Source organism: Myotis daubentonii, chromosome 21, assembly GCF_963259705.1.
Source record: "Myotis daubentonii chromosome 21, mMyoDau2.1, whole genome shotgun sequence".
NCBI lineage: Eukaryota > Metazoa > Chordata > Mammalia > Chiroptera > Vespertilionidae > Myotis > Myotis daubentonii.
This window is the reverse complement of record NC_081860.1, coordinates 17,744,870-17,765,451: the sequence shown is the minus strand read 5'-3', so window position 1 is coordinate 17,765,451 and position 20,582 is coordinate 17,744,870. Positions and strand designations below refer to the sequence as shown.

General features: G+C 42.3%; 1 long non-coding RNA gene across 3 annotated transcripts in view; it reads right to left on the bottom strand.

Annotated features, from left to right (window-relative positions):
- Positions 1-5,366: 5,366 nt before the first annotated feature.
- The window catches only part of LOC132222961 (uncharacterized), a 157,553-nt gene continuing 142,337 nt past the window's right edge, over positions 5,367-20,582 (bottom strand). For all 3 annotated transcript variants that reach the window (XR_009450343.1, XR_009450341.1, XR_009450342.1), the window contains exons 6-9: positions 18,834-20,529; positions 15,518-15,636; positions 14,682-14,721; positions 5,367-13,153 (exon numbers count right to left, since the gene is read on the bottom strand). This is a non-coding gene — a long non-coding RNA (uncharacterized LOC132222961). The remainder of the gene's footprint in view (positions 13,154-14,681; positions 14,722-15,517; positions 15,637-18,833; positions 20,530-20,582) is intronic.

Below are 20,582 nucleotides of genomic sequence, written 5' to 3'. Positions count from 1 at the left end.
AGCCTGCGAACTGAAGGGTCCCGGGTTTGATTCCAGTCAAGGGCACATGCCAGGGTTGCGCAGGGCTCGATCCCCAGTAAGGGGGCGTGCAAGAGGCAGCCGATCCATGATTCTCTCTCATCATTGATGTTTCCATCTCTCTCTCTCTCTCCCTTCCTCTCTGAAATCAATAAAAATATATTTTAAAAAATAAATAAAAATAAAGTAATTTTTTTAACTAATTAAAGTCAAATCTCAGTGATGAGAAGAGTATCAATGATTCATCATGATGTATGAATCTGACCATATGCTCTTAAGTCATGGATCAACATTCTGAAACCTAAGAATCTGTTAGGGAAACTCCCAAACATAGCTTATTCTCACAAAAGGGTATTTCACTGCAATCCAGAATTGTGTATGAAAAAAAAAAAAGAAATCAACAATTTCCTAAAATTTTACACTTGTCAGTCTACTCAATACTCATACAAAATGAAAATTTAGCCGTAACTAGTTTGGCTCAGTGGATAGAGTGTTGGCCTGGGGATCAAAGGGTCCCAGATTAGATTCTCGTCCAGGGCAGGTACCTTGGTTGCAGGCAGGCCAGGCCCTGGTTGGGCACCTGCAGGAGGCAATCAATTGATGTGTTTCCCTCACATCACATTGATGTTTCTGTCTTTTTAAAAATATATATTTTTTTATTGATTTTTTAGAGAAAGGGAGAGGGAGAGAGAGAGATAGAAACATCAATGATGAGAGAGAGAATCATTGATCGGCTGCCTCCTGCACGCCCCCTACTGGGGATTGAGCCCGCAACCTGGGCATGTGCCCTTGGCCGGAATCGAACCTGGGACTCTTCAGTCTGCAGGCCGGGCGGGGCTCTATCCACTGAGCCAAACCGGTTTCGGCCGTTCCAGGTTTTCATTTAACAAAGGAAAGAGTCAAGAATGAAGATCCCGCCAGGCCGGTGTGGCTCAGTTGGTTGAGCCAAGAGGTCACCCATGAACCAAGAGGTTTTGGGCTCCATCCCCAGTAGGGGGCGTGCAGGAGACAGCCAATCGGTGTTTCTCTCTCCCTCTCTGTTCCTCTCTCTCTGCCATCAATAAAAACAAAAAGGTGTTCCCTCTTTGGATGGTTCCTGGTGGAAGCAACTATTGTGATTATTGTCAAATGTTCATTTTTAGTATCTTGCCATGCTGCTGACTAGCATTCTGTTGTCAAGAACTTGACTTCTGACCCTGTTTATCCATTCATTATTCATATGTTCAGTTAGCAACATTGTCAATATCTCACCAGTTGCCTCGTCCTTGAAGAGATTCATCATCGCGTCCAAACGTGCCTAGATCGCTTCAAATTCAAAGCCAGAGCTGGCGCACGGCTTGGAACCCGTCACTCCTCCTGGACCGATGTCACCTGACCCATCACGACTGCTCTCTCCGGTTCGTCTCTTCCTCCTTCGGCTTTCTCTAGATAAGACAGTGTGAGCTTCTCCTACCGTCCATGTCCCTCAGAAGAACAGGAGATAAAAAGGAGTCAGTGGCAGCACCTTCCTGACGTATATAAACCCGTCAAGTGTCTAAATATCATGGGGTGAAACTTACCTCTGGATTCCCTGGTGATCACGGGGGCCAACACTTCCCCATTCATTGTCCTTGCAAGACGCAACATGTTACGTTCAGAAAAGTGCTGGAATGAAGGCAGAGCACTGGGGATGGGGGCGGGGGGTGTTGAATAATTATGGAAAGCATACACCAAGGGGCTAGGGAATGCCCGACCGCGTGGTCATAAAGCACCATCGGAAAAATATTCCAACAGATGACGACATGGAAGTTGGCTCACTAGGGTGGGGGCACGCCCCCCGCTATCTGCAGTGCTGGCGCTGGCATTGCGTCATCGTGTCTATTCCGAAGTGGGTTTTCTCCCCCCTGAGTGATACTCCTCTTATTGGCCATTTCTCCTGGGCTTTGACCTGTGTCCCCATGGCACCCGGTGCTCGATGGCCTGTTGTCCTGAGGAGCCCAGGGGCCCTTCTCCTAAGCGCGGGCGCCCCCTAGCTGTAGCGGTTGTTCTTTGTAACTTGACGCCACAAAATTGGGCACAAATCAATGCCCCGTTCCTGTCTCTCTCCTGTTCCCGGCACATCTCAATACTTAGACCTCTTAGCCCGAGGGGACTGCACTTGAGAATTCTCAGGGGTCTGACCCTGAAGGCAAAGGGAGACCGAACATGACCTCGGAAATGTGCGTTTCTCCCCCAAAGTGTGGTTTCGCGCCATCGACTTAGCAAAATAGTAGTATTTTTCATTATCCCCTTCCAGAGGTTGTGACGTTAGGTGGGTTGTAGTCAGTTGTGGATAACAGGGCGAAGTACATCGTCAAACCCAACCTCAAACTTAACCTCTATTTTTTTTTTTAAAAAAAGGGATAATGGTGATTATAAGTATTAAATGAGGTAATCCATGAAATAGTGTTTATCTCAGCATGTGGTACATCTAAGAACTCAATTAAGTGCTATCTATGTGATTGAAATACATATTTTTGAAACGGCACACATCACTCCCACAAACAGAACAGTAAAAAATGACCAGAACTCAAACTAGCGCCACTTTTGAATGTTCTTCCTATAAAGTTAGTTTATTGACCATATCCGAAGAAGCGCATACATATATCATTTCACATGAACAAAACACAATGTTGAAGCCTGAAACACAGTAACTCAATCACTGGTGGGAAAATAAGCTTTTGAAAAAGAGAAACACACCTGGATTTTCATATCAATTACTTTGAACACACATTACTATTAAGTAACTGAATACAAGCCAATTGGATAAATGACTCGTCACTAAGTCTCCAAGCATAGCAACGGGATTAACAGGTTACTCACAAGTTCACAAGTATAACGAAGGCTGTGGGGAGTACCCTTGAGTGTACACACATTTTTGAACAATACCTATTACATCCTATAGGTAAAATTTCTAAGACTAAAATTGGGAGTCAAAATGTGCTAATTTCCATCCAATACCTATTTCCCAGGGTAACATACCAGGAGTCCAAATTTCTCCACACTTGGTACCTCTTAATCTAATAGGTGAAAAATGACAACCCATGGTAGATCTGTTTCCTTGTGTGTGTGCCTATCTGTGTGCACACACGCGTATTTGCTTCGTCAGTATTTGTAATTATTATTCGATAGCTGTAATTACTTCATCATCAATATGGGTGTGGTTGGGCATAGTTTTATATGCTCTTGGCCATTCACAATACTTTTTCTTTTAGGAGCTGAGCACTTATGGGCTTGGCAGCACTGAGACTGGCTGGGATGCTTGCCTTTTTTAGAATTAATTTGCGGGTAGTTTTTTCATAGGAGATTAGCCCTAACTTGGTCATCTACGTTTCAAGGAACCATACATCTATAGTTTAGTTGACTGTCAGATAAGAAGTAGTCCCATTTCATTTTAAGCTAAGCAGGTTGTTGGTTCTCTTTCTCTCCTCAGAACCCTCCAATGCAGGTAACAAAAAAACGAGCCAACTTGGAAAAAAACAGCTTCATTGGGCTCAACATGGCATCCGTCGGCTACATTCCAAGAGAAGGCTATTTCTTGATTTCTCCTAAGATCACAGGACTAGGAATATGTCTCGGTCGGGGTAACAAAAATGGCAACAACTCCCCTTTTTCCTGGGGGACAGTTTCTCTTAGGGGGTGACTGTGAATCGCCCCTTGGGAACCTTGAGGCACACCCAAAAAATACTGGGGGCCATGGAGAAAAAAAGGCTTGGACCATCACAAGGGTGGAGAGAGAACCAGGAACTTGGGACAGGGCCGATGGCCAAGGTTCATCTCCTACATCGGACCATTCTGTCAAGACTTGGGAGGGGACTTCGTTACCTAACCCATAGAAACAACACGAGAGACTCGAGGACCATTAAGCCACCAATGACCACATGTTCCAAACAAAAGGACAGCCTCCAGACACAGATCTGAATAAAATGGCGGGAAGGGACTTCCCTGGTTCAGGGTGTAAAATCAGATGCCTAACCTGGTGAGAGTTGAAAGGGAGATGCGTAAAGAGGCTCACTGAGGTCAGAAGAGCAATGCAGAGACATGACGAGAGGGGCCCACCGGGGCGGAAGTTTTTAAGTATCAAACAGAAATCTCAGACGTTCGAGAGAGGGGTTCAACAGCAGAGTAGATGACGTGGAAGAAAGGACGGGCGCAAGACAGGGGCCGGGGAATTCATCCAATCGGAGAGGCCAAAAGAAAAAAAAAATGGCATGAAAAGTGAAGACAGCTTAAGGGATTTTAGGGGACACCAATGGACTCATGCACACATCACAGTAGTCCAGGAGGAGAGATACAGAAAGGGGCAGCAGGGCTATTTACATTAGTATTGGCTACAGAACACAACCCTTATAAGAGGCATTCCCATTCGGGAATCCCGAAGGCACTGAGAAAGAGGACTCCGAGGAGGCCCGACACCAAGATGTATTCTAGTCAGTTAGTCACAAGCGAAAGAGTAACAGAGAATCTTAAAAGCAGCAAGAGAAAGCAACTTGTCCAGACCAGCAGCACGATTCTCAGCGGAAGCGTTGCAGAACAGGAAGGCAGCGGGATGACGGAGACAAAGTGCTGAAAGAAAACACTGCCAACCGAGATCACTCTAGCCCACAAGGTCAATTTTCATCCCTAAAACAGGGGGAACCACCAACGAGTCAAAGAAGAAACCAAGACATAAAAACCATCTCGAGGCGAGAAAAAACATCACGTACCAAAATGTACGGTACGCGGCAAACATAGCTCTAAGCAAGGAGTTTATTGTAATAAACACCTACATTAAGAAAAAGATCTCAAACAAACTAAGTTCACATCAAGAAACTACAAAAAATAAAAACAGAGGAATCCCAAAGTTAGCAGAAGAAAGAAAGTAACAAAGAGGGTGGAGGCGGCCGGGGAGAAGTCCATGGGGGAAAAAGGAGATTTATGTAATACTTTAAACAAGAAAGAATTTAAATAATAAAAAAAAGAGAGTAACAAAGATGAGAGCAGGAAAAAAAAATAAGAGAGACTAAAAAGATAATAAAGCCCTAGCCAGTTTGGCTCAGTGGATAGAGTGTCGGCCTGAGGACCAAAGGGTCCTGGGTTCGATTCCTGTCAAGGGCACGTACCTGGGTTTCAGGCTCCTCCCCGGCCCGGGCCCTGGTCGAGGCTCGTGCAGGAGGCAACCAATCAATCGATATGTTTCTCTCATTTCGATATTTCTCTGTGTCTTTCCCCCTCTCTTCCACTCTCTCTAAAAATCAATGGGAACATATCCTTGGGTGAGGATTAAAAAAAAAAAAGATAATAAAAAAGATCAATGAAATGAAGAGCTGTTTTTCTTTTTATAGATAACCAAAATAGAAAAAGGTTTACATATACCTACCAAGAAAGTAAGAGAGAAGACGCAAATAAAACTATAAATGAAAAGAGGAGACACGACAACCGATAGCACAGAGGATCACAAGAGACCGCGGTCATGTGCCACTTAACGAGCAGGGTATGTCCTTAGGTGATGGCATTATTGCGCGGACATCATGACATGGCCTACTACTATGGATGTATATGCGCTATGTACTGTATGGACTGGCAGCCCAGCAGGCTTCTTTACGTCAGCATCACCACAAACATGTAATGTGAGCCCCAAAAGGTGGCATTGTTTTTTTTTGGGGGGGGGGGTAATGCCAGTGCCTGACATATCTTCTTTTTTAAATCTTTTTTTTTTTTTTTTAATTTTCAGTTACAGGTGACATACAATATTGTGAGTTTCGGGTGTACACCCCAGAGAGTATAGACGCTACCTAACTTACTAAGTGATCATCTGGATAAAACTCCTAACCATTGGACACTGGACGGAGTTATCAGAGTATTACTGACGGGATTCCCTATGCTATACTTTCCATCCCCATGATTCTGCTGTTAACTCTCGATTTGCACTGCGTAATCCCTTCGCCTTTTTATCTCCCCCGTGCCCCTCCCATCTGTCAAAATGGTCTCTGTATCTAGGAACCTGTTTCTTTTCTGCGTGTTAACTTAGTTTTGAAGACGGTGCTGGCCACACACTAGATGAAGACCCACACCACCTCCCCCAACAAAGGGGTTCCTTTGTTGTAGGTCTTCCTTGATTCTGATCACTGACCGTGTGGGCTCCTTGCTTTTTTCTCTTCCCGTGTGTTAAATTCTCACTCTTACCTTGTGGACACACCATGAAAGAGTGAGCGAGCCTGCAAAACCTTACGCCCCCCCCAGGAAAAACAGAAGCCCAGACTCACGATGTTTCTCTCTCTCTGCCCTGGGCCTTACTGTGTGTGCGCCCTCTCACGGGACTGCTATGCTCTGCGGCCTGTTAAGTCATAAATGCGTTTTTCCTTCGCGGGTTCTGACTTGTTACTGCAGCAAAGCATCTTGCACAAGAACCACCAGTGTCCGTCCATTGGTTTACCAGGGGAAGATATCTGTGGGAAGCTCAAGGGGTCCCTGGTGAAGTGCCCCCGGGGCATTTCTAGCTGATAGTACTACAGTTCGTAGGCTGAGGCTGCCAGTAAACATTAATGTGTTGTGCTACAATTTTTGGAAGGCTACCAGGTCACAAGGCAATAGGAATTTTTCAGCTCTCCTATATTCTTAGGGGACCACCCTTGTATGCGTGGTCCATTGTTGACCAAAAGATCGTTACGAGGTACATGACTACACTATGAACAATTATACGCCACACAAATTCAACAACCTAGAAGACACAGACAAATCCCTAGAAATATACAACCTACCAAAACTGAACCACGAAAAAATAAAAATCTAAATAGATCGATTACTATAAAAGGAGACTGAGGCAGCAATCAAAAAACTGCCCAACAAAGTCTAGAAATAGATGGTTTCACTGGTAAATTCTACTAAACAGTTAAAGAAGAATTCATAGCAATCCTTCACAAACTCTTCCCAAAAAAAGGGGGGGGGGAGGGAGAGAATGGAACACTTCCACCAGCATTATTCTGATACAAAAATCAGACAAGAACAATACAAGAAAATAAAATTACATGCCGATATCCCTAAGTGAACATAGATGCAAAAACCTCGGCAATATATTAGCAAACCAAATTCAACAATACACTGAAAGGGGCCAGACACCACTACAAAGTGACATTTATTATTAAAAGGGATAGGCCATGGATGTCAAAACATCCATACATCAATCCATGTGACACACCACATTAACAAAATAAAGACTAAAACCATCATAAAATCGTCTGAATAAGACACAGAAAAAGCACATGACAAAACACAACATCTATTTATGACAAAAATCCTTGACAAAATGGGTATAAAGGAATGTACATCAACATAACGAAGGTCCTAAAAGACAAGGCCACAGCTAACGTTACACTCGGTGAAAAACTGAAAACCTAAATGGCATGGCCTACTACAGGAATAGTATTGCTTTACTTTTATATAACTGCAGGGCAGTGGGTTTATTTACATGAGTATCACCACAAACGCATGAGTAATGATGTACACTATGACATCATGACAGCTATGACATCACTACGTGAGGAGTTGTTCAGCTCCATTCTAATCTTATGGGACCCCCAACAGACGGGTGGTCAGTGGCTAACTGAACTGTTGTTATGTGGGACATGACCGTATATAGAAAACTTCCCAAGACGCCACCAAAAATTTTGTTTTTAGAATAAATAATCTCAGTTTAGTTCCAGAATACAAAATTAATATACATAAACCAGTCCTGTTCCTATACACCAACCGCTTGAAAAGAACGCAAATAAATGCAAAGATACTCTGTGTTCATGGACTGGAAGAATAAATATTGTTAAAATAGCCACACTACCCAAAGTGACCTACATTGTCGATGCAATCTATCAAAATCCCCATGGCACTTTTCACAGAAATAGAAAAAGCAATCCTGAAATTTGTATGAGACCTCAGAAGACAGAGGCATCACACTTCCTACTTTCAAACTATATTTTAAAGCTGCAGTAATCAAAACAGTGTGGTTTGCGCGTGAACACAGACACAGAGACCAATGGAACAGCACGGAGAGACCAGAAATCAACGCTCTGCGCATATGGCCAGGTAATTTTTCAGCTAAGGAGCCGAAAATTCATAATAGGGGGAGGGTAGCCTCTTCGATCAATGATGCTGCGAACACTGGGCAGCCACATTTTAAAAAGAATGAAAAAAACAAATAAATAAAAAGAATGAGACTGGACTCCGATCTTACACCAGTGACAACAAACAACTGGAGATCCTAATATTTAAAACTCATAGGAGAAAAAAAAAAAAACAGGGAGTACATTCCCTGACATTGATCTCAGCAATCATCTTTCGGATTTGACACCAAAAGCAAAACAAAACAAAACAAAAAAACTAAACAAGTGAGACACTATCAAACTAAAAGACATCTGCTCAGAAAAGGAGACCATAACCACATGGGAAAGGCAACCTACAGAATGGAAGGAAATAATTTTGTTAACCACAAATCTGATAAAGGATTCATAACCAACATATGCAAGGTACTCAACTCGATAGGCAAAACAAACAAAAAAAAACCAGACCCGGATTTAAATAGGAACAAGGACCAAGGACCTAAGCAGACACATTTTCCCCCCTAAGACATTAAGTATGGCCCCCAGGGACTTAAAAAAGTGGCTCCACATCATTGATCGAGAGGACAATTCAAGGGCACAATGAGGTACCATGTCACCCTTAGGATGTTTATTATCAGAAAGTCAGGAGATACATACTGACGAGTATGTAGAGAAAACCCTTGTACACGACGGGTGGGAATATACATGGGTACGAGGGCACGACCACTGTGGAAAACAACACGAAGATTCCTCAAGAGATTAAAATGGAACGACCGTATCATGCAGCAGACACCCTGGGCGGACAGCCACAGGACAGGGAAGGATCTCCAAGAGTTATCTATACACTACGTTCATATACACATTATTTACAATAGCCAAGGCATAGGAAAAGGAAGGAATTCACTGGGGAGAAGATGAAACGGCTGAGGGCATTATGTTAAGTGAAATAAGCCGGACAGAAGGGGGACAAACACAGCCTGGTGTCACTTACGTATGAAATATATGTACATATATATTTTAAAAAGTCAAGCCAATAAAAGAAAAACACCTCGTGGATCTATGCGGTTGATAATATTGCTTCTTTATTGCTATGTAGTCTCTGCTTACTTTTGACCCCTCTCATTCACTCCTACACAGATTTTTCTTTGAAACAATGGTCACGAAATGCTTACTTTCTGACATTCCAGCATCAAATGTGACAATGGGGGGAAAATGTCCCTGTCAACTAGGAGCTCTTAGGTATATATTTTGGGAAAAGGAGGCAGAACACACCACCACGGGGAAAAAAGGAGAATCAAAATGGGGAAGTGTATGAACGATAAGGCTAGAAAGACGACATGGGATGTGGGCAAATGAATCCACAGCCCCCCACTGCGTCAGCTCCTCACACTGATCCCGAAGGGACCCTCCCGAGACACGTACGATCTCAGTGCCCATCAACAAGGGTCTCATCCCAAATCGATCCATTCTGATGCTCACGGCACATCGGCCCTCTCTCCGCTAAGAGAATGGGGTGTGGGTGGGAATGTCGTTGAGTCTTACAAATGAATGAAGTGGTTCCCAGTGTTGGGCACACCCCCCACTGAAGGGAAATGTAATTTTTAAGGGGGGCAATTCGAGAATGAGTTATTAACAGTGAATGTTTTTTTGCATTTCTCATAGTTCTAGGGGCCTCATAGACAGTCTTTAAATACACATGGTGACATATTTATGCATCTCAGTTCTCAATGATGTGGTTTGAAACTTTATTTGCTATTCTGTCATATCACTTTTTTTTTTTAAACAATTCCTTAGTGTTTCCTCAGTACGTCCACTGTCCTCTCGTTCTTTTATTTTTCTCTTTCATGGATGCCATGTTCTTTGGAAGTTTGTTTAAGACCAAGTTCATGGCCTTTTAGGTTTCCTCCATGTGAATAAGAGTTCGCTTTTTGAATAAGAAGAATTCTATGTCATGGGGGGGGCGGGATCGGGATTTTAGAGATGCTTAGGTGGGGCGTGGCCAAAGAAAGGTTGGGTACCACTGACCTAGAGTCTTGATGAATGACGATAACCATGAGTCACTATTTTTTTCTTTACAAGGCTTTGGTTGAACCTATCTCTACTCCACATAGAACCAGCAGCGGTAATTTTTTTATTTTATTTTAAAGGTGATCAAGTCAGAAGAAGAAGTCCTCAATGAATGGATGAAGAGGCAGAAGGAAAGCAAGAGGGAGGCCCATCACCTATTAACCGAAGCCCCCTTGCTGATTAGGGTCATTTTTAACCTCTCCCTCCATCTCCAAAGTCTTCCTACTCCTCTTGATGTCCCGAACCTGAGCAAGATGGGAAAGGCTCACGTAGAATCCCAACTCCTTGTCCTAAAAGTGTATGCTCTCCCATCTACCACTCATCAGTAGACGGGTCTTCACAGACGGATCAATACTAAGACAGAAGCGGGTTCTTACAGACGAATAGAACTGCCATCCCTCTGGGGAACACCCATCATCCTTAGACTACAGATACACCAAGGGAGAATTCTTAAACACCAGAGAGTTTGAAGACAGTAATATCACTTGTATTCTGGGGGCACGGGGTGGGTCTCACTGAAGTTAGCCACATCGATTGTATGATTTTGTCCCTTCTCGTGACGGAAAACCATGAGCAGTGACTGTATTTTTGCAACGGAATGCCTTATTGGGCTATCATCACACCTCTACTCTTACAAGGTAATTCTAAAAATAGAGGAGTGCCTGAAACAGAGAAGTGTTTTCTAGGGAGAAAATGCACGTAAAAAGAGCATGCTAGAAAATAGGTTGGGCCCTAGCCAGTTTGGCTCAGTGGACAGAGCGTCGGCCTGTGGACGGAAGGGTCCCGGGTTCGATTCCGGTCAAGAGTACATACTGTGATTGCCGGCTTCTCCCCGGCCCGGGCCCTGGTTGGGGCGCGTGCAGGAGGCAACCAATGGATGTGTTTCTCTCACATCGATATTTCTCTCGGTCTTTGCCTTTCTTCCACTCTCTCTAAAAATCAATGGGAAAATATCCTCGGGTGAGGATTAAAAAATATATATATAGATATATAAGTTGGAGGGAAAGTAAGAGAAAGAGAACGCAACACAGTAGAAAAAACCGAGGTGAAGAGTCTATGGGGGTGGTTCTTTTGTATGATTCTTGAAACTCTAAATCTAGATTTCCAAACTACAAAGTCAAAGAAATCAACACTGGCATAAGGTATACATAGGAAGTTTACGAACTCGCAAGAAGCATCGTATTTTGAAAAGGGCAATGCATTTTACCTCTGACAACCAGGATGAGTCTTGGGACTAGAGGAAAAAGATGGGCTTATTGTTTGTTAGTTGGTTAATAAACCACCTATCACTATTGGGTCTATTTTATCTAGGGCCATTTACTGTTTAAAAAGTGGGCTTAATATTTTTCACCTATTAGATTGGCTAATTATCGATAATACCCATTATGTCCACGCCCGTAGGAAAATCAGCACGGCCATCGCACCACAGCTGTGGGCAGGCCTGGGAAAAATTTCAAGGGCAATTTCACAATATCTACCGAAATCAAAAGCATGCAGAGCTAAGGGTCCAACAATGTCACATCTAGAAGTCTGTTCTAAGAGAATTAGGAGCACGAGCGCATTAATATAGATCTATAATTATATACATTACAACAGTATATGCAGCGGCAAAAGACAAAGAAACACAGGTAACCGACGTGTCCCAAAGCAGAGAAACGGACGAACCCATTGTGATATGCACTACATCCAATAAAATGTCCATAGGGAAAGGAGATTTATCCGTTTGAGAATATGTCCACAATATACTTAAAAAACATGAAAGTGGCCAAACATAGACCATCACACAATGGCGTATTTGTGAAATAAACCCAACATAAACTTAGTTAAGCCGAGAGCAGTTACTTGACCACTATGCCACAAATGGTTAACTACTGTCCACCCCTGGAACTAGAAATAGAAGGTGGACAACGAATGACCACAGGCGACTTTAAATTGGGTAATAACCCATTCGTTCTTTTTTTTTTTTTTTTTAACCCATTCATTCTTGGCTGCCCCGTTTCAATGATCGAGGCGTAAAGCTGTTACTGAGATAAGTTGGGCGTTGGAGTTAGGTGTTCCCTCGAGATGGAGGAGTTTATGTTCCAGGAACAAGACAATGAAAACAGACAATAAACTCCGCCATCTCCATTCCACCCATGGAGGTGACACGGACAACCCATGAAAATGAAGGGCCATGGAGATTTGACCTTGAAATCGCTTCGGTACCTTGCGGTGCCCACGTGGACCCCAAAGAAGGCAATTCCAGGGATACCAAGGAACCGGTAATCTACAAGATGGTATCACCACGGTTCAAAATGCCAGGGCAATGGTCTTGGCTCCCCCTTAACACAACCGAAGTGGTGGTGGCACTCAGGTCTATGGGTGGGGCACTGGGAAAGAGTTGGTCAAGGCCAACTCCTGGTCTAAAATGCAACGTAGAAGGCTCACTAAACAGGGAAAACAATCAATCGCTTATTGTGGGAACACAAATATTAAGGGGATCTCGTTTGGGCCACCTCTAAAAAAAAAACCCCACAAAACACAAAAAACAGTGGGCTCCAATTCAGAACAGAGGATACCAAAATGGCCCAGGGGAGACACGTAGCTTATGAGAAAGCCTGACTATCGTGGGGTGGGGGTGGGGGGTCACCAAGGTGGTGTCTTATGGGTTACACAATCACATTTCCCACCCCCATCGCTCACTCCCATTTGTGAAGTAAAACACGGATTTTTCCATCCCCCACCCCCCCCAAAATGCAACAGGGTCAAGAAGACAATAGAAGAAATCACATGACATAGATTCAGAGCACAGAGAAGCATGTCACAGTCCAGGCAATTACTTGCCGGCAAGCAGGTCAGTTCTAGGCAAGCCGTGCCCTTTTGAGAAACAGAGACGCAGCAAGCTTCTCAGAGGGGGAAACGAGACAGCATCTGGGTGATGCTGGGGATGGGATCACTTCAGAAGGTGCCTAGGGTCCTGTTGTCCACATGTCCACCACCTGGGAGAGGACAGAGGGAGATATCGCGAATGAAAACAAACAGGTTTATCTTATACTAGAGGCCCAGTGCATGGATTCGTGCACCATTGGAGTCCTTCAGCCTGGCCGGCGCCCTCTCGCACTTCGGGAACCCTCGGGGGATGTCGGAGAGCCGGATCCCAGCAGGCCAGGCCGAGGAGCCCCAATGGTGCACGAATTTGTGCACCGGGCCTCTAGTATGCATGTAAGATCTTTGGTCAATCTCTTCCCGCCCTCCCCTCTCCCCCCTGAGATTCATCAGTCTGTTCCATGTTTCCATGCCTGTGCGTTGAGCGTCTGCCCCCCCCCCCAGTGGTCAGTACATGTTATAGCGACCTGTCGAACAGTCGCTTAGGCTTTTATATATATAGCTGGCCATGCCTCCTACCACAGGGAGGTCATCTGGCAATCCAGGATGTTACTGCTAGTCCCTGGAAAACTACACCCAGGAGCTGGTGCTAAGTATTTCCAAGCTACAAAACTTAGTTTGCTTCCATGCACAAAAATGATGAAACCATGATTTTTTTTGCTCCTCACCCCCCCCCCCCCCCCTGACTATGACTTGAGTACCTTCTGTTCCCGATTATTTTCAGGTCATCCAACCACACATGCATTGCTGAAACTGCCATTTCCTGTGTTACTTATAATTAGTATTTCAATTTAGCATTAGACATAAAATGGCCCAGCTGGCATGCTTCAGTGGTTGGATGGCGACCCATGAACCAGATCACTGTTTGATTCCCGTCATGTCACATGCCCGAGTTGCTGGCTCGATCCCCAGCAGAGGGCTTGCAGGAGGCAGCTGATCAATGATTCTCATCATTGATGTTTCTCTCTCTCTCTTCCTCTCCCTTCCTCTCTGAAATCAATAAAAAATATTTTTTTAGAAAATAAAATTCAGAAATGATGATGAGACAGCCTGGCTGGTGTATGTGGCTCAGTGGTTGAGCTTCGCCCCATGAACCAGGAGGTGACAGTTCGATTCTCAGTCAGGGCACATGCCCAGTTTGTGGGCTCAATCCCCAGTAGGGGGCGTGCAGGAGGCCTATTCATGTTTCTATCTCTCTGCCCTCTCCCTTTCTCTCTGAAATCGGTAAAAAATATTTCTAAAGAATGATGATGTACCATTGTACCAAGGAAATATTAATAACCTCCACTGCAAATTATATTTAACATTTCATGGAAAGCTTTCAAAAAAATCTAACCCCATTAGGGCAGTACCCACATTATATATTTTCCCTGCTTTCCTGAATGCCTCTTGTACAATTTCTGATGGTTTTCACTTGAAAAAAAAAAAAAGCCTGTATTTTGATTTGTAGTCTTATTCAGTCTTCTTTACTAACTAAAACCCGGGGTTAGACGATAACCTCAACATAATCACAGAGGCCACATAATAGGTTGAAGGAAAACACAAATGTAGTGTCAAGTAACTCAGAAAAGAATCGAACCCAACACCAATACGGCCAAGAGGGTATCTCAACATGACAATATTAAGTCTTAATGCTCTTACCTGCAGTCAAAATCTCTTTGGTCCTTGCTTATGGAAGATGCTTGTGAGACAAAAAAAAAAAAATAGGAATGCTTCACAGTATTTGAACAATCGTCATGCACTCATCAAACGAAAGGGTCAGAACCGACTCCCACCAAGGCGATATTCTGGAACATTCCTCCACGTCTGCCTACCCGCGAATACTAGCCATAGCTTGACTCATGCACCGAGAAAAAAACAACTTCTGTCACTAAGGCCCATACGAATTGCATCCAATGCCACTTCCTCGTCGATTTGCTTTCTGGTTATCTTTTTACAACCCCCTTTGACCTCCCCCCCGGCCACCTGCCTGATAGCCTTCCTTCTCTTCCTCGACCCATCCACCATTCATGGGTTTATCCCCAAACATCTTAACATTTGAATGAATGTAACATTGACTGAGCATACAGAGGTATGGTGAGGAGGTATAAGAGGCTTTTTATACCTTCTAGGGCAGTGGTCGGCAAACTCATTAGTCAACAGAGCCAAATATCAACAGTACTTCTTCAAAAGAGACTCGCCAAGGCCGAAAACCGACTTCCGCGCATGGGCCACAAAGTTTCAATTGCACTGTACGCGCGCACGTGGTATTTTGTGGAAGAGCCACACTCAAGGGGCCAAAGAGCTGTGGCTGGAGAGCCAGTTTGCCGATCACGGTTCTAGGGTATCTGATTGGCAAGCACGCTACAATTTGACAAGCCTATGCTTTACGGAATCCACGGACGCTTCTAGGTTTTAAACGACTGCAAACAAAACACTGGGTTTCCACATCACACTGGACATCACAGACACAGTACACCACCGATACCGATTCTTACCAGCATTTTCGAAGATCAAATCCACAGAACTGATCAACAAGAACTACAATTTGGATTGATCTAGAAATGTCAGCATCTAAGATGTCTCACTTCTTACACTGGGAACACCTCAGTTATAACTGTGGAAGATATGGGAAAATGTGATATATGCAGACGCCAACATAAAACGCAAGGTCAAGTTCAGTCTTGGATCCTCCTCCTAGAAGCCCTCACATTATTAAATTTAAAAAAAAAAACCATTTAAGAGAAAAAAACTATTCTTGTGGTCTTGCTACGGAGCGTTTTGATTTCTTTTTTGTTCTTATCACAGTATTTTGAGAACCTCATGTCTAAATGTATTTTATAAATAAAAAACTAGCTGGTATGCCTCATTAGCCCATCCACTTCTCATTCAACTTTATATGTGACTTTACTGTGTCTATTTTCAATGATGAAATTCTTATACCATCCATAAATCAATCTACTCATCAAACCACCTGTCAGACAACCTGAAAACCATCCATGATGCCATCACTCATGTAATTAGATCACCTGTGCACTGATTCCCATGTTCACCCATGAATACCCAGCCATCTAGCTAGCCATCAAACACATAAAAATCCGTATGTAGACAAGATTCACGCATTCAACATCCTCTTCCACACGCCACTAACCATCTCCACCTCCACTTCATATTGAATCTCTCAATCCGCACATTAATCCATGCCACCCATTGCTTTTCAAAACATCCATTCTTTAGCTTCGCACCCAATGCCCCCCCCCCCAGGTATAGTTTCATCCATTCTTACATCCACCCAATAGTGCATCCATTTTCTAGCCTTGTAGCCAATCAGACTTTCCTTAAAATTTTTCAGCCTGGCTATTGAAGCCTGACCTTCTTGACATCTGACTGTAAAATTACATGGAAATCTCCCACATCTCCCTTATGAGTTGCAATATATATTTTTTATATCACCCTAAAAAGAGCTACCAAAAATCATGGAGGGAAAATAAAAACATAGAAGAGCTCTGAATTAGTTTCAGGAATTGTCAAAACCTGATGGAGACAGTGTATCCCGTATCCCCCCAAAAGGTAATTTTTTAATTGGGCAAATTTTCAATAGCCAGTACCTTGAACACCTGGTTAAATCCCTCCCTTCTATTTCTGATCCCATAATCATCACACATTCAATCCACAACTAGTTCCCTCGTATTTCACAGAACTGTGCCAAGCCCTATACTACTGTCTCTGCCAGCACTGAGGACATCACAGTATCCTAGTGTATGTGATAAAACCACCATAAATGCCAGTTTGCTCTCTTTACTTCCTATGTCCCAATGCACCACTATTTCCACTCATACCTTCAAACTTCACAATTATACTCATCAATTCTTTTTATGGCTGCACATGACAAGATGTCCTCTGAATTTACTGCAGATTAACTCCCTGGATACTAAATTCCTATGCATACAAGCTTTACGTGTTACACTCGCACCATCACGATTTTGTGGGCTCAAGCCATCAAACACCTAAAATTACTGAAAATCTGAGAGCCGAGTTCATTGTATCTTGACTACATATTAAATTTATCTTTCCTGATTTGTCTATCCTGTCCCCTGCCATGATTGCAGATAACTTGGTCTTTATTTTCTCATGCAATCATCCACTTCTGGGTTTTGTAAAGTATTACATCATTTACAATTTTTTAACATTTGGCATCTGTAGCCAACACCTCTTCCACTCCTCCTCTATACAAGTCTTATGTCCTACCTCAATAACCTGCTCACAGTATTGGAGGAATTCCCCAAGTTTTACCAAGGCCAGAAGAAGGCACTGTGGTCAGCTATGCCAGGCCTTTTTTTTTTTTTTTAGCTGTTTGTGTATAAGTAAATCACTTAATACTTCGGAACTCTTTGAATGTATTTTTTTTTTGTCCTCACGAGACTGATAACTACTTTTACTCCCCTCAGAAGGCTATTATAAAGATATAAATCAAAGAGTGGCCACATTCATGAACTAGGAACTCAATGTTGACAGCCCTAATCCTATTATTTGACATTTAGGTAGATAAAAGGTAAGTAAAAAGCAAATACTATTTGCTTTATTTACATCTAAATGGGATTAAAATTAAGTTTATGCTACAAGCGATTTAAGTGAACCTCATAAATTCATCCTGTTAATTTTTTAACTGCATTATATTAGCAAACTCCCTTTGGGACGCTAATATCAAATCCAATATCCTATGGCTAATAATGGGAAAGCATTCGTCCTATATATCCTTTTAAATTTATGCTTTTGACAGTTGAAATTAATCATGAATAAATTTTACTCTTATTTAGAGGGAATAATGAAGATGCTATATGATTTTTTTAAATGAAAACCTTTCGTAAGTGAAAGGCTGATACAAAACACAGTGTGATACAGGAATGGCCTTATAATAAACGACAATGATGTATTTCTATGATATTCCTATAACCAATGGTGAAAGAATTAACCAGTCCAGTAAAGCATTTAAAACTACGACGGAGAATGGAACAAGACATTTAACACAGCCACAGGGATGCCATCTAGAGGTAGACATGTAGTTTTTACAGGGCCAAAGGCCTGATTTCCTCCACAAAAATCAAGGGGGAAAAAACCCAAGGACGTTTGCAAAGTCAAAGATAAATTAACACAGAAAATGGAATGGAATCCTTGATTCACGGGCTGATTTGAACACATAACACAGTATATTATAGGTCAATGATGGCGAACCCATGACACGCGTACTCATTTTTTTGGTTGATTTTTCTTTGTTAAATGGCATTTAAATATATAAAATAAATATGAAAACTATAAATCTATTTTAGTATGGTTGCAAATATCAAAAAATTTCTATGTGTGACATGGCACCAGAGTTTAGTTAGGGTTTTTCAAAATGCTGACATGCCGAGCTCAAAAGGTTCACCATCACTGTTATAGGTGGTACTGGGATCATCTCTGTGATACTTGATATCACTAATTTCTACTTTTCAGCAGGTTGCTTGATGATTAAGCTTGAAAGATGGGCATCCCTAAAGAGTAATATATTATATACAAAACTAGATCTTGGATGTTATTTCTTGGATGGGAGATGGGAAAATATAAGTGCACGTGCAGATTCTATTTGGGATATATTTTTTAAAATCCCATACATACTTTGAAAATACACTAATTTTGGAATTAATGACATGCCACCAGTATACATAAATGGCTTTTGTATAACACTAAGAAAGTAACTATATGAAATGGGTAACAATAAAATCTACAATAGCAGTATGCCAACGTATCAAATTGATTAAAAATTGAAAGACATACCTGTAGTTGTATAGGAAGTCTCACTTAAAAGATACTGTCTCCTAATTAATCTAATTAGTTTGGTGCAAATGAAATAAAACTGCATGTTTCCCCAACTTGCAAAATAATTTTAAGCATCAAGTGACAGAAAAAGTGCGAGTATAGACAGGGCATATTCTGAAAAAGAAAAGAAATGAGATAGAACTCAATAGACTAGGTAAGAATACAGGCATCAGTAATTTTGAAGCATCAATAGAAAGTCAGAAACATGGAGTCAACAGATTGAATTTTTGGATTTCAACGACAGAGAATTTAAAATCAGTGGTTAACTGTTTAGGTCAAGGTGCATAATGTCAGCATGTAATGCTTTAAAATTGTTGCGATGATTCGTGTAAAAAGAAATAAAATGACAAAAGTGATGAAAAGTAGAAGGAAATAGACAAAAATGTATGATCCTATTGTAAACATGTTTTTAAAAAGAAAAACACCAACACAAAAGGCATAAAACAGAATATGATTATATTTAATGCACAAGTTTGATACAACCAAAAAGTAAAACAGCAGAGTAAAATAGTAACAAAAAACATGGTATATCATTTGCAATGCATGAGAAATGGTAACATCTTTAGTTATAAACAAGCTCTTAAAATCCAGTGACACTATAATAATGCAAGGAAGCTGGAAAAATGAAATGAAAAAGTACAAGTGATGATTAAGCAGTGAGCATATATGATTTTGCGGAGCAGTGATGAAGAATAACTTCTCTGCAGTGTCAGTGAGCAGAATAAAGACAATGACACCTAATAGTCTACAGCTTTGAGCAGTGTTGTGCAGTTTGAAGTCTCAAACAGGGGGAGGCAGAATAAAGAGAAGGACCTAGAATGAGGGGAAAGCTAACTTCTGAGTCTATATATAAATTGAGTATTTTTAGCCAGAGTCATTCCAATTCATTGGAATTTTTTTCAACAAGTTAGTTGAATAAATTCAAAAGGAATAATATAAAAGCATGTTTAATGCAGAGAAGATGCGTGGCCAGTGTAAGCGCCTAAAACACTACTTGTCTACAATGTCTGAGCAGCACCACAAGGGTGCGCGCTAACTCTATTAGTAGATGATAGCGTAGGGAGTACAGTCGGTTTGTACTGTGATCCGTATATATGGGGCCTGGTGGGTACCCGAAACATTGAGGGGACACTTTACTTTTTGAGTATACCTGAAACTAATACAAAGTAATATTGAATGTAATCTAATTGAAAAATAAAAAGACATTAGATGACATGGGGCAGGGTAAAATTAAAGGGGAAACAAAGGTACATAAAGTAATAACTACATACTTAACAATTTCTATGTTGCCTAAAATCTTAAAAAAAGGCTATTTTTAATGAATACATTTTAAATCTACGCTATGATTATAAGTAAAATAGAAATATATGGGAGCCCTGGAGGAGGCCTCGCAACGGCACGTCCAGGGCTTCGGGATTTAGGTCTCCAGCTTTCCATCTCCTGGTGCCAGTCCCACAGCAACAAGGACAACAGTCAACATGCTGCTTACAGTTCTCGCCATCACCCGCTGGGTCACCTTGGACACGAGCGCTCTCTCCTGTCAGGCTGGCAGGGAGTGTCCGTGGCCACGCCCAAGAGGCACCTCTGGGCCGCTCTGGAGCCTGGCTGGCGGGTGTTTCAGATGGTGGCAGAAGCAAGTCTGTTCCGGCATCCCCTGGGGCCACGGGAGGAAAGGAGAACAGGTTAGAACCTCAGTGGCATCGCATC